Source organism: Macaca nemestrina, chromosome 5, assembly GCF_043159975.1.
Source record: "Macaca nemestrina isolate mMacNem1 chromosome 5, mMacNem.hap1, whole genome shotgun sequence".
Classification (NCBI taxonomy): Eukaryota; Metazoa; Chordata; class Mammalia; order Primates; family Cercopithecidae; genus Macaca; species Macaca nemestrina.
In genome coordinates, this window is record NC_092129.1 from 168168202 (window position 1) to 168182340 (window position 14139).

Genomic DNA, 14139 nt, shown 5'->3' on the forward strand with positions numbered 1-14139 from the left:
AAGTCATTCATAAGGGATCCAACCTGTGACCCAAACACCTCCTATTAGGCCCCACCTCCAACAATGGGGATCAAATTTCAACATGAGGTTTGGAGGGGAAAAACATTCCAAGGATAGCATCCTCCCAGCAAGCACATAAAATTCAATATGTGCAAAGCAAATGCATGATTTTTTATTCTTTTGGTGTCTGTTTCCACGGATCATCCTACTTGTAATGTACTTAAAACAGTGCCTGGAACATAGAAAGCTGTCAGTAAGTCAGCTGCTATGGTTGGGGTGGTGGTTGCTTTTAATATTAATATTAATAACTAGGATAATCCCTAGTCTGGCTAAGAAATAACACCCAACAATAAAGAGCAAATTAGATGATATGGGTGAAAGTGCTCTGCAAATAGGAAGCATTTTACAAAAATAAGGTATTATTATCTCCCTGCCTCAGTGAAAGTGATTAGACAAATGTTTGTAAAGTACAAACCACATGCTCTATTTTGTGCAGAAGAAATTGACGTGATCAGTGTTACCTTATCTGAACTTTGATTCTAACAGACTCTTGCAGTCTAGAGAAGAATGACTGGCAGCAGCTTTCCTCAAGACGGAGAGATTTTAACCTGCATGGAATTTGTGACGTCTGTTGTGATCCCGACAATTACCCATTGTAATGTTCACTGAATGAGGCAGTTGACCTGGCCCTCTTCTTAACAGCCTGTTTAAATATTTAGAAAAGAGAATAATGAAACTTGAGAAGTGTGAGGACCTGCTTGGTTTAGGACCAGCCAATGCAAACTTGAGTCCGGTGCAGGAGAGCCCGAGGAGGCGGGTCTTCAAGGGCCCCCAGCCTATGGGATGACTCCGGGCTCAGCTTTGCACCAAGCAGACACTTGACACTATGCCAGACGGTATCTAGGCAGCTCCTTAAGCTGAGTAATGAGACTTGGTTTTTTGGGAACCTTTAATTACCAGTCTAATGTACAAACACATTTCTCTCTAGAGATGTTCATTCAGGCACAGGCTTTGTTCAAAAGGAAAAGCAAGCTGCTTCCTTTCCCTGGCTGAGAAGACATGGATCCAGGGTGATATTTATCTAGGATTGGGGAAACCCACCCTCCTCCAGCTCTGACACGCTCACAGAGTACTCACTTTCTTACTCTCTCCCCCAAGGACCCATGAAGTCTCTGATGATGTCTGCGGGGTGACTCTCCCATTGTTTCATCTTTATTCTACCTACGTAATGTAAATAACAACTGTGTTTAGAACATTGTTCGGGGCACTATGAAGATTTACAAAGCAAGAAAACATGGAATCAGCACTTTACAGGGGCACTGAGTCTAATATAGAAAGTGAAAAAAAGTCTAATATAGGAAGAAGTAACATAGTCCAACTGCCTGAACACATTCCTATTTGGTGTTAAAAGGTTTTCTTGCAAAAGATAATGGAAAGGGGCAGAAATAATCATACTACTAGTGGTTATCATTTATTGCATACCATTTTCCAGACACCGTGCTGGGCCTTCTTCCTAAAGTGTCTCTTTAAATCCTCACAAAGACCCATAGGGTAGGAGCTATTTATCACCATTCCCCTTCAGTGATAGTTTTCCTAAGACGAGTTGGTAAGTGGTGGAGCTGAACTGGAACCCTGACAGGAAGACTTTATCTCTATACTCTACTCTCTCAGTTTCTTGACATACATTCGTTAGTTCATTTGACAAACTTTTGAATGAAAGTTTGAATGTGTCAAGGCATTAGGGCTAAAACATTAGAAAAAGCAAAATTTTAAAAATAACACGGGGCGTGGTGGCACACACCTGTAATCCCAGCACTTTGGGAGGCCAAGGTGGGTGGATCATTTGAGGTCAGGAGTTCAACACCAGCCTGGCCAACATGATGAAACCCTGTCTCTACCAAAAATACAAGAATTAGCTGAGTGATAGTGGCGTGCACCTGTAATCCCAGCTACTGGGAAGGCTGAGGCAGGAGAATCGCTTGAACCTGGGTGGTGGAGGTTGCAGTGAGCCAAGATCACGCCACTGCACTTCAGTCTGGGTGACAGAGTAAGACTCTGTCTAAAAAAAAAAAAAAAAAAACAAAAAAAACTAGTCCTGCTGTTTTGGAACTTCCATTACCCACACACTACATCTGCTACCCCCATGTGGTGGCCCAGGTGGTGCAGCATTGCTCAGTCTCACTTCAGAACAATCTGCTTGGTGGAGGGGGCTGGTGGACAGCCTCCATCAGCTGCATCTTCAGATTGGCTGCAGTTTTGTGCAAGGCCATGATGAACACTGCAGGGTACCAGAGGCCAACCATTCCTGACCTCCTTGGGACCCCCCGATGGGCCATCTTTGCTCTGGAGCTCCCCCATCAGTCTGGGGCTGCTCTCTGAAGTTTCTCCCACCCGACCCTCTTTCCTGCATCTCCTCTGTCACAGGTGTCAGCCCTGTATCCTGGTCTGCAGACTTTCCCCACCTACTCCTGCTACTCTCCCCTTTACCCTCTACAATGTTACCCCAATAAATCTCTTGCACGTCAAACTCCATCTTGACATTTGCTTTTCAGAAGACTCAAACTGGAGTCCCTCTTTCACGCTGCATCACCGGGAACTGCCTGCTTCTGAAATCAGGGATTCAGACACCCACTGTCTGACCACAGACGCTCATCCTGCCAGCTTGCATGCTCAACCTCTCCTGATTCTTCACCTGCCCAGGTCTTCCTACTCTTAACTGCCTCCACCTGTCTTTACCTCCCTATCTGTTTGGCTTAGTTAGCTAAGCCCACAGTCCCTCTGTTTCATCATTTATCATTGGGTATGATTGACAATTTGTGGGGGATGATTATTTGTTGTTAGATACCCTCTTGCACATTGAGGGCATTTGGCATCCCTGGGTCTTGCCTACTAAATTCCAGTTTGCTCCTCTTCATTCTGAGAACCCAAAACAGCCTTGCCTACTTCCAGACACCACAGCAGGGTGCTACCACCCCTTCTGTCACTGAGAACCCCTGATTTATTCTCTTGTCCATTTCCCTTGCCTATTGTCCTTCCATCATAGCGACCTGAAAACACCCCAAGACTGACCAACTGCGTCCTGGCTGTGAGCAAGTGCCCGAGTACTGCCAAGCACAATCTTACAGTTGTACAGATTGATCCCACTGTCAGTTCCCGGTCACTAATCCCAAACAGGGCCCCAGTGCTGATGGCAATCTAGTGAGCTTGACCTTTCATTCTCCAGATGACCATTAAGACCTTCTCCATTCTCCCCAAATCTCCAACCCTCACCCCCTACAAACCTAGAAATTTTGTCTGTTACTGCACAGACTAAATACCACAGCCCATCTGTCCTCCCATTCCTGCCCACAACAGCTAATCCCTAATGCATCGACTGTCTCTGCCTCATCCTTCCCTCCCATGGCAGTGGAAGAGGTGTTCTCTCTTCTCTCTAGAACCATCTCCCCATCTGGAGCCCACTCCCTGCTACATTTGCACAGCCATTGAAGTGTGTAAGCATTCCCTCTCCTCTATCTTCCCTCTCCCCTAAGTCTTCTCATTTCACCTCCTGACCATTCAAACATGTGCTTCTTTCTCCCATATAAAACAAATTCACCAAGTGTGGTACCCCACCCCTGTCATCCCAGCACTTTGGGAGGCTGAGGCAGGCGGATCACTTGAGTCCAGGAGTTTGAAACAAGCCTGGGCAGCATAGTGAAATCCCATCTCTACAAAAAACACAAAAGTTAGCTGGGCATGGTGGCATGCACCTGTGGTCCCAACTACCTGGGGGGCTAAAGTGGGAGGATCACTTGAGCCCAGAGGCAGAGGTGCCAGTGAACCATGATAGCACCAATGCACTGCAGCCTGGATGACCTGGATGACAGAGCGAGACTCTGTCAAAAAAAAAAAAGAAAAGAAAAAAAAAAAAAAGAAAAAAAGAAAAAGGAAAAAAAAAACACGCAAAAATTCATCATTTAGATAAAATATGCAATACTACCTCACATAACACCTCACTAATATTTCATGATGAGGAGTGACTTAGCTTGACTAAAGATTTTTTATAAACTCCCCTCCTTTAATCCTTCATCACTTCCAGAGATGGTTAAGCCTCTTTTAAGACTGCCTCTTCTCATGGTGTCTATTTTCTTATCTCTCCCTCATCCCTGGACCTCCCTAATCTGACCCTATTGTCATCACTGCAACCAAACCTGCTCTTTCCAAGGTTACCAAGACCAGACTCCACAGGCACATTCAGTCCTCAGTTTGCCTGACCTCCTGGCAGTACTTGCCCGTTCATCCATTCTTAAAGAACCACTTTCTACCTCTGGCTTCTATAACACCAACACCTCCTGGTTTCCTCCTACCTTCTTTCCATCTTCCCGTGATGGCCAGCTTGCATTTCTAATCACCTCTCAAAAACTGGTGTTTCTAAAGCTTTTGCCCCAGGGCCTCCTTTCCTCTCATCCTTCAAATTCTCTCTTGGCGATATCTCCCAGGATGATCTCATTCTATATCCGCATGCTAACATTACTCATAAATTGCCAGCCCAGTCCTTTCTCCTTGACCCCAGACCTGTATCATCTGAGTGCCATGCATGTATTTGCACCTGCATTTATTGTAGGGTCTACAAACTCACTACTTCCATACTGGTTAATTTTCAGTTGCTGAGAGCGTAATGCATTGTAGACATTGTAAGCAGAAAGGGGCTTCTACAGGAAATTGCCTGTTTAGAAGTTGTAGGAAGGGCTGAAGAAGACTCCAGGCTTCCAGGAATAGCACCCAGAATACCACTGCAGAATTAACCCTCTAGGGGAAGTTCTATCTTTGCCACAGGCAGGAAGCTAAGGAATTAGAAACCTGCTGTTCCAAATGTAGGCCTAGCTCTGATGCAGACGTCAGGCAGCTATGGCCTGAAGCGTTGGACCCAGAGTCATTTAACTCGCTAGATTTGCATCAGCAGAATGGACGCCCCAGGCTCTGCTGCCTCTTTCTGAACCTGACTCACTTCTGGATTCAAGACGCATGGGTGTGTAGCTGATTGAGGACCTGAACCACATTTGAGTCCTGAATTGTAAGAGGGTGTGGGGAATGTTGTTTTGGCTTTCTAGACTCCATAGTGTGAGGTGGATCATGAGAAGGAGCATAGAATAGAGGTCAAGTGATCTAGTCTGCAGTGTCCCTCCCAACATCTAAGAGCTCATGGTTTCCCCAACAGATACCTTCACTCCTAACATCCTCTCTTTCTGTAGAGTGTGCCCCTCCACCAGTTGGTCAAGTCTGAAACTGGAAGTGATGCCCCTGCTCTATTCTCCTCAGATGCATACCCAGGTTGCACCAGTTCCACACCTACATATGTTTTGATTCCTTATCATTTATCTGTTCCACACCTCTATCATCTCTCACCTGAACGACAATAACAGCATCTTAGCCAGTCTTTCTGCATCCATCTTTGCCCTTTTCTAATGCATTCTCCACAACATAGCCAGAGAAATCTTAGGAAAAATAAATATGAACATAACACTTCTCTGAGGTTTTGAACCTCAAGGGCTCATTTAACATGTGTCCTCTGTGCAGGCGGGGACTAAGTCTCACTGATAGCCACATGCAACTCCAGAGCCTAACGCGGTATCTGGCACAGAGTAAATATTATTGTTTTTGTGGCAAAAGGTTTTGCCCTTTCTAGCCAAACAACTCCATCTACATCTGGTAATCTGCAAGGTTTCTTTCTGTGTGATTGTAAGCAGTCTCTTAGCAAGAGAAGTGCAGCGTTTAACACTGTGGGTCAGACTGCATCCTTGTTGTGTGGAGTTAATTTCCCAAGATAAAGTTGCCTCTTAGAAATGAACGTATTTTCTTCCTTCCTTCCTTCCTTCCTTCCTTCCTTCCTTCCTTCCTTCCTTCCTTCCTTCCTTCCTTCCTCCCTCCCTTCCTTCCTTCCTTCCTTCCTTCCTTCCTTCCTTCCTTCCTTCTTTCCTTCCTCCTTCTTTTCCTTCCTTTCCTTCTTTTCCTTCTTTTCCTTCCTTTCCTTCCTTCCTTCCTTCCTTTGGTCTCACTCTGTCACCGAGTCTGGAGTACAGTGGCATGATCACAGCTCACTGCAGCCTCAACCTCCCGGGCTCAAGCAATCCTCCCATCTCAGCTTCCCGAGTAGCTGGGACCACAGGCATGTGCCACCATGCTTGGCTAATTTTTGTAGAGAAGGGGTTTCACTGTGTTGCCCAGGCTGGTCTTGAACTCCTGCACTCAAGCAATCCACCCACCTTGGCCTCCCAAAGTGCTGGGATTACAGGCGGGAGCCACCACACCCGGCCCTTATCCTCTTTCCTTTTCCACTCTACTTGGCCTCTTTTCTCTCCCCTCTCCTACCCCTTCTTATTTAATATCCGTTTTCTTGCAATCTAGTGGAAACCTACAGGGCCCTCCTATTGGCCCTGCTCCCCTGGAAACCAGGGATTTTTATGTCAAAACTTGCACTATATGAGTGAGGATTAATTTAATGCTTCTGTTATAAAATGCTCTCTTTCCTCCCACAAGCTGTTTTCATCTGAAACTTGTGCTCCATATCTCAAGATTTCTCTTAGAGCCAGGATTCCTCCAGCCCCAGACAGCTATGCACTATGGTGGCAGTTTCTCTCTGACAGTGTTTTTTGGAAAGTCTTTTAATAATCCCAAAGCACATTGTTGGAATCAGACTCAGAATGTCCCCGGAGGAATAAACAGGCTGTGAACAGGCTTCAGAAGAAAATGGCAACTTTGTTCTAAGAATTCTTACTTTTACATCATGATCAAAACGGTACCTCATCAGCACCAGGCACACACAGACATGTGGGCCACGGGATGCCTGGAGGGAGGAATCCTGAGATGTCCTCATGGTGTTCATCAGCCTCCTGTGTGGAACCACTGCCTGTTGCTTCTTAATCTCTTCTTAATCTAATCTCTTGGTTGGATGTTGCTCCAGAAGGTGAAAGCGAGCACAGGAGCTAAAGGATGCCAAAAGATTCCAAAGGAGCAATGCTCCTCTCCTGCTTTTATACTTATTAGTATGATCTACAGTGGACGCTTGCTCCTCGTGGCTAAGAGGGCTGCTTCCTGCAGCTGGGAAGGGACTTCTTGATCCTTAATGACTTCCTTGCTCCACTTCTTATAGCAGGGAACCTTGTGCCACAAGCAGAACTCTCAAGCATTTCTTCTAAACACCTTGAGTTAAAAGGTGTGTGTGTCCTTTTAAAGTTAGGTGCTATTTGATGACCTTTTAGTTTTCTGGGACTCACCTATTAATTTGCTAAGGTAAGGTCATTTACTCATGCATTTACTGTTAATTTCATCAATTCATTTACAAACAGTTACTGAGTACTTACTCTAAACTCAACTGTAAGAATCCATCGATAAATAGAACATGATCTAGGCTTGAAGGTGAGATACAGACCCCAAATCCAGGAATTATAATACAGTATGAAAAGGGGTCCCCTTGGAATGAGTATGGGATGTGATCAGTATAAGTGCACATGGGCAGGACACCTAACCTAGTGTTGGGAAGGGAAGGGAAGGGAAGTCTTCAGAGAGGATGTAACCTTGAAACCAGGAACTAAAGCACTTGATCAGAGAGATCCTACTCAGAAGTCCAGGGCAGGTTTGGAGTCAGATGGGCTGTGTGTTTGAAACGCAGTTATATGGTTTGGATGCTTGTCCCCTCCAAAGCTCACGCTGAAATGTGATTTCCAGTGTTGCAAGAGGGCCCTGGTGGGAAGTGATTGGATCATGGGAGCGGATTTGTCCCTCGCTGTTCTCGTGATATTGAGAGAGTTCTCACGAGACCTGGCTGTTTAAAAGTGTATGGCACCTCCTCCCTCACACTCTTGCTCCTGCCCCTGCCATGTGTCGTGCCTGCTCCTGCTTCACCCTGTGCCATGATTGTGAGCTCCCTGAGGCGCTCACCAGAAGCAGATGCTGCAGCCGTGTTTGGCACAGCCTGCAGAACTGTAAACCTGTTAAACCTGTTTTCTTTTCTTTTTTTTTTTTCTTTCTTTCTAAACGTTATCCTTTCTTTTAAAATTTTACTTTAAGTTCTGGGATACATGTGCTGAACGTGCATGTTTGTTACATAGGTATACATGTGCCATGGTGGTTTGCTGCACCTATCAACCCATCATATTGGTTTTAAGCCTCACATGCATTAGGTATTTGCCCTAATGCTCTCCCTCTCGTCGCCCCCAACCCCACGACAGGCCCTGGTATGTGATGTTCCCCTCCCCGTGTCCATGTGTTCTCCATTGTTCAACTTCCACTTATGAGTGAGAACACGGGGTGTTTGGTTTCTGGTCCTGTGTTAGTTTGCAGAGAACGACGGCTTCCAGCTTTATGCATGTCCCTGCAAAGAACATGAACTCATCTTTTTTTATAGCTGCATAGTATTCCATGGTATGTATGTGCCACATTTTCTTTATCCAGTCTATCATTGATGGACATTTGGGTTGGTTCCATGTCTTTGCTATTGTAAATAGTGCTGCAATAAACATTTGTGTGCATGAGTCTTTATAGTAGAATGATTTATAATCCTTTGGGTATCTACCAAATAATGGGATTGCTGGGTCAAATGGTATTTCTGGATCTAGATCCTTGAGGAATCACCACATTGCCTTCCACAATGTAAACCTCTTTTCTTTACAAATTACCCAGTCTCAGGTATTTCTTTCTTTTTTTTTTGGAAACAAAGTCTTGCTCTGTCACCCAGGCTGGAGTGCAGTGGCATGACCTTGGCTCACAGAAACCTCTGCCTCCCGGGTTCAAGCAATTATCCTGCTTCAGCCTCCTGAGTAGCTGGGATTACAGGTTCACGCCACCACACCCAGCTAATTTTTTGTATTTTAGTAGAGATGGGTTTTCACCGTGTTGCCCAGGCTGGTCTTGAACCCTGAGCTCAGGCAATCTGCCCGCCTCGGCCTTGCAAAGTGCTGGGATTACAGGCGTGAGCCACCGTGCCTGGCCTCAGGTATTTCTTTATAGTGACACAAGAATGGCCAAAAACATCCAGCTCTATCCTTTCATGCCTGGGTAGGTGAGGCAAGGCCTCAAGTCTTACTCAGCAAGCATAAACTGAGGATGTCACACCACTGTGAAAACCAAATGAGACCATAGTCTGTTTCAGTCTTTCACAAACATGGTGGGGTTGGCAAAGAAGATCTCAAAGTGACCTATAAGGCCTGGTGGAATTTGGTCCCCCTTTACCTCTGACCTCAGCACCTGCTACTCTCCCCTCCCGCCTCCTCTGCAGCTCATCAGGCCCTTTCTATTCCTCAGACACTCCAGACCTGCCTCTCATCTCTCCGGCCTGGTGTGCTCTTCCCTAGCTAACTGCATGGCCTACCTCCTTGCTTCTCTCAATGTCACCTTCTCACTGGGGTCTTCTCTGACCATGATGCTAGGTGGAATAATGGCCTTCCAATGATATCCATGTCCTAATTCCCAGAACCTGCTACCTTACGTGGCAGAGGCACTTTGCAGTCATAGTTAAGCTAAGGATATTGAGATGAGAGATGATCCTGGATAATTTAGGTGCGCCCATTGTACTCATGTCTTTACAAGAGGGAGGCAGGAGATAGAGTCAGAGAAGGAGATATGATGGTGGAAACAGCATCAGAGAGAAATATGAATCTGCCACACTGCTGGCTTGGAAGATACAGGAAGGGGCTATGAGCCAAGGGATGGGGGCAGCCTCACAAGCTTAAAAAGTCAAGGAAGTGGATTCTCCCCTAAACCTTCCAAAAGGAACACAGTCCTGCCGACTCCTTGATTTTAGGACTTCTGACCTCTAGAACAGAAAGATAAAAATAAATTTTTGTTGTTTAAGGACTGTGTTTATGGTCATTTGTTTCAGCAGCCCTGGGGAACTTACCACTCTATTTAAAACCATCTCATTCTTACCCTCTCCTCATTCCTCATTTCCCTATTTCATTTTTCTCCATAGCCCATGTTATTATCTGACTGTAATTTTTTTTTTTTTTTTTTTTTTTTTTTTTTGAGACAGAATCTCACTCTGTCACCAGGCTGGAGTGCAATGGGGTGATTTCGGCTCACTATAACCTCTGCCTCCCGGGTTCAAGTGATTCTCCTGGCTCAGCCTCCAGAGTAGCTGGGACTACAGGAGCACGCCACCATGCCTGGCTAATTTTTGTATTTTTAGTAGAGACGGGGTTTCACCGTGTTAGCCAGGATGGTCTCGATCTCTTGACCTTGTGATCTGCCCACCTCGGCCTCCCAAAGTGCTGGGATTACAGGCGTGAGCCACTGTGCCCGGCCCTGACTATTATTTTTATGTTTCACATGTTTATTTGTTTATTGTCTCTCTCCTATCACTGTAATAGAAGCCATGAATCCAGGACTTTTCTTCATTTACTCTCATATCTCCAGGGGCTGGAATAGTGCCTGGCACACAGCAGGAACTCAATGAACGTGTGTTGAATTAATGAATCAATGACCCTCCCCTCCTTCCCTGCATTTCCACGATATTAGAAATGAAGGGATCAGACTCTTTCCTGATGCTGTATTAAAAAGTTTAATTAGCATAACAGTAATTCACTCACTCGTACCGTATATGAAGCTGCCAAAGCACCTTTGCTGTGCTGCCAGATGCCCATGCTGCACCAAGTCCATTATTGACTGAAATGATGGCTTCCTCCTGCAAACATCTGCAACTCCCTTTTCCCCCACCCTCTTGAGGCCTTGAGTTTTTACTGGTTATCTCAACAGTGGGTCAGATCAGACATTTAAATGCTGCTGAATTTTACCCACGGTCATCTAGCGAAAGAGAGTTTATATCTGCATCTACAGGCAACTTCTTTTTATCGCTTTCTCTCAACTATTTTTTCTAGAGAGTAACAGCTCACATCTATTGGGGGCTTACTATGTGCCCCTCCGTAAGCTGTCCTAAGTGCTTTATATGCATGTCTTTTTAATCCTCACATCTGTGACGGAGGGGCTCCTATTTGGCCCTGTTTTGCAGATGGGAAAACTGAGTAAGGGAGAAAAAACTGATTTGCTCACAGTCATGCAGCTGGGAAGGTCTGAGCTCAGATCTGAATCCAGGCAGTCTTGTGTCAGAACTTGCCTTACTAATTTCTTTTCTTTTCTTTTTAAACAAAGGAAGGAGGTTTATTGGACTTACAGTTCCATGTGGCTGGGGAGGCCTCACAATCATGGCGGAAGGGGAAAGGCACATCTCACATGGCAGCAGACAATAGAAGAAAGCCTGTGCAGGAAAACTCACCCTTATAATCACCATCAGATCTCATGATACTTACTATCATGAGAACAGCACGGGAAAGACCTGCCCCCATGATTCAATTACCTCCTACCACGCCCCTTCCACAACATGTGGGAATTCAAGGTGAGATCTAGGTGGAGACATAGCCAAACCATATCATTCCACCCCGACCCCTCCCAAATCTCATGTCCTCACATTTTCAAAACCATGTCTTGCCTTCCCAAAAGTCCCCCAAAGTCTTAACTCATTTCAGCATTAACTCGAAAGTCCACAGTCCAAAGTCTCATCTGAGACAAGGCAAGTCCCTTCCACCTATGAGCCTATAAAATCAAAAGCAAGTTAGTTACTTCCTAGATACAATGGGGGTAAAGGCATTGGGTAAATACAGCCATTCCGTATGGGAGGAATTGCCCAAAACAAAGGGCCTATAGACCTCATGCAAGTCCAAAATCCAGCAGGGTGGTCAAATCTTAAAGCTCCAAAATGATCTTCTTTGATTCCATGTTTTGCATCCAGGTCACGCTGATGCAAGAGGTAGGTTCCCATGGTCTTGGGAAGCTCTGCCCCTGGTTTGCCTTACTAATTTCCACCCCTGACTTTTCTTTCAGGAGGATCCTGACAGATCACATCCTGTTTACAAAGTTTTTTTTTTTTCTCCAACCAGTCCACAGATACATTTCCCATGCATTCTCTTGAGGTTTTAAGGGGATTAATAAATAACACCCTTCTCTTCAGAATCACAATTCAGAACTGTCTTAATCTGTTTGTGCTGCTATAACAAAATACCATACACCAAGTAGCTGGCAAACAACAGAAATTGATTTCTCACAGTTTTGGAGGCTGGGAAGTCCAAGAGCAAGGCAGATTCGTTACATGGTGAGGGCCACTTCTCGGTTCATTGATGGCCATTTTCTCACTGTGAACTAACATGGTAGAAAGGGCAAGGGATGTCTCTGGCACCTTTTTTGTAAGGGCACAAGTCCCATTCATGAGTAATCTTCCTCCCTGACCGAATCACTTCCCAAGAGCCCCACCTCCTAAAGTATGACACTGGGGATTAGGATTTGACCTATGAACTTGGAGGGGAGGGACACAAACGTTCAGACCATAGCAAGAACTGAGAGAGAGATAGAGAGGATCCGATAGGTGGAGATCAAAATTTGAGCTTCATCCTGATGAATTCCAGGTTAGAGGATGTGGCTGTGGTATAAGTGACGAAGCAGGCCTGTGAATACTTCAGCCATACTGCTCCCTGACTCTGCTCCCCAGTCTAGACTTTGGGACACTCCACATGAAAGAAAACTCTGGTCTGCAGAGCTGACACTTTTATCCAGCATTACTGCTTCATGCTGGACAGAGACAGAGAGAGACAGGAAAAAGTCAAATCTCCTGGTGTTAGATTTCAGTCTTTGAACAGCACCATTCAATTGTGTTCATTTTGGGGGGCTGCTGTAACAAAACTGGGCGCCTGATAGGAACAGGAACTTATTCCCTCATAGCTCTGATAGCCAGAAGTCCAAAATCAAGATGTTAGCAGGACCACACTTCCTTGTTCAGCATCTAGTGGCTGTCAGCATTCTTTGGCTTATGGTTACATCGCCCCAGTATCTGCCTGTGTGGCCATACTGCCTTCTGTGTGTCTTCTCTCTGCATGTGTCTCAAATCTCCCTCTGCCTCTCTTTTATAAGCGTGCTTGCAATAGTGTTTAGGGCCCACCTGGATGATCCAAAGTAATCTGTTACAGAGTGAATTCCGTCCCTCAAAATTCAAGTTAAAGCCCTGATGATCCCCGACCCACAGTGTGACTGTATTTGAAGATAAGGCATTTTAAAAGGTAACTAAGGTTAAATGAGGTTATATGAGTGGGGCCCTACTTCTACAGGACTGGTATCCTTATAAGAAGAAGAGACAGTAGGAGTGCCCATGTACAGAGGAATGGTCATGTGAGGACACAGCAAGAATGCAGCTATCTTCAAGTCAGAGAGAGGTCTTCAGAGAAACCAGCCTTGTCAGCCCCTTGATCGTGGACATCCAGCCTCTAGAACTGTGAGAAAATAAATTTCTGTTGTTTAAGTCCCACAGTCTGTGGTATTTTGTTACAGAAGTCCTAAGAGACAAATAATACCTCTTTATCTTGGAATCCTTAATCACATGGCAAAGACCCCTTTCCCACGTAAGGTAACATTTACAAGAGCCAAGGATTAAGACTTAATATGTTTGAATTGCTATTATTCAACGTACACTGAAAATCATGAACACAAGCCGTTAACTCATATCTCCTCCTGGGGAGGAGTGGATAAGGAGAGAGACAAGAGGTGAGGGCTGTGGTTACTTGCTGATCTAGTCATAGTCCTGGGAATATGAGGAGCAGGCAGTGAACGCTCCCCCAAGTGCCCCCCATAAACCACTGGTGCACCAAAAGTTTTCTGTTTATTTATATCCATTTGGAGAACTCCTAACCTGATGTGTGACATAGTAAGTACTTAGTAAATAATAGGTGCCCTCCCTGATTAAGCCCATTCCTGAAAATCTGCTGAGCCAGATCGTCTTTCTCCAGCACACTCACAACCACTTCCCCTTTTCAGCACACAGGCTCTGCCCAGCAAATCACCAAAATGGAGGTGAGAAGACCTAGTAGAGCCTGATACACGAATCTTGCCACAGAGTCAGAAATCAAGGCGGTAAATGACCAAGGCTGGAATCTACCTCCAACAGGATCACAACTGCTGAATCAGCAAATAAACGTTTTTGGAACCTGGTACTTGCCACTTGGCATTGTGCCACTGATAGTAAGTCAAACAGACATGCTCCCCAGCCTGTAGCAATCAGAAGTCCAAGACAGACAGGATTGATCTGCCTAGGCATGGTAAGAACAGGGCAATAGCTGTCATGTATTA

The 14139-nt window shown here is 45.3% G+C and overlaps 1 long non-coding RNA gene across 1 annotated transcript in view; it reads right to left on the bottom strand.

The window, feature by feature from the left end:
* Positions 1–468: 468 nt before the first annotated feature.
* LOC139363209 (uncharacterized) overlaps positions 469–14139 on the bottom strand; it is a 28980-nt gene continuing 15309 nt past the window's right edge. Inside the window, exons 3-4 of the long non-coding RNA XR_011623158.1 lie at positions 1138–1221; positions 469–703 (exon numbers count right to left, since the gene is read on the bottom strand). This is a non-coding gene — a long non-coding RNA (uncharacterized lncRNA). The remainder of the gene's footprint in view (positions 704–1137; positions 1222–14139) is intronic.